Here is a 278-nt window from a genome sequence, read left to right on the forward strand (position 1 = left end):
AGTGGACTTGGCAACCTAGCGGGGCGCCGCCTTCCCTCCGCTCGGCGGGCAGTGCTGGGCGGGACCTGGGAGCTCGCCAGGTGCGGACAGGTATTTCCAGTTGGGCCAGAGGAGAAGGGGCGGAGGTGGGATGGGATGAGGGAGGAGATCAGAGGAGCCGGGAGCTAGGTGGATCCCCTGGGAGGAGGGAGGGAGTCCTGCTCCCCGCCGGGTGCTCCAGCCCCGGGCTCAGATTTCAACTCCCGCTGCCGGGGAGCGGAGGGAGGGGGCCGGGGGGG

General features: G+C 70.9%; 1 protein-coding gene across 1 annotated transcript in view; it reads left to right on the forward strand.

Annotated features, from left to right (window-relative positions):
• The window catches only part of SLAMF9 (SLAM family member 9), an 11,566-nt gene that overhangs the window by 7,635 nt on the left and 3,653 nt on the right, over positions 1–278 (forward strand). The gene's annotated exons all lie outside the window — the stretch shown is intronic.

The sequence above is a fragment of the Myotis davidii genome, unplaced genomic scaffold (assembly GCF_000327345.1).
Source record: "Myotis davidii unplaced genomic scaffold, ASM32734v1 scaffold251, whole genome shotgun sequence".
Classification (NCBI taxonomy): Eukaryota; Metazoa; Chordata; class Mammalia; order Chiroptera; family Vespertilionidae; genus Myotis; species Myotis davidii.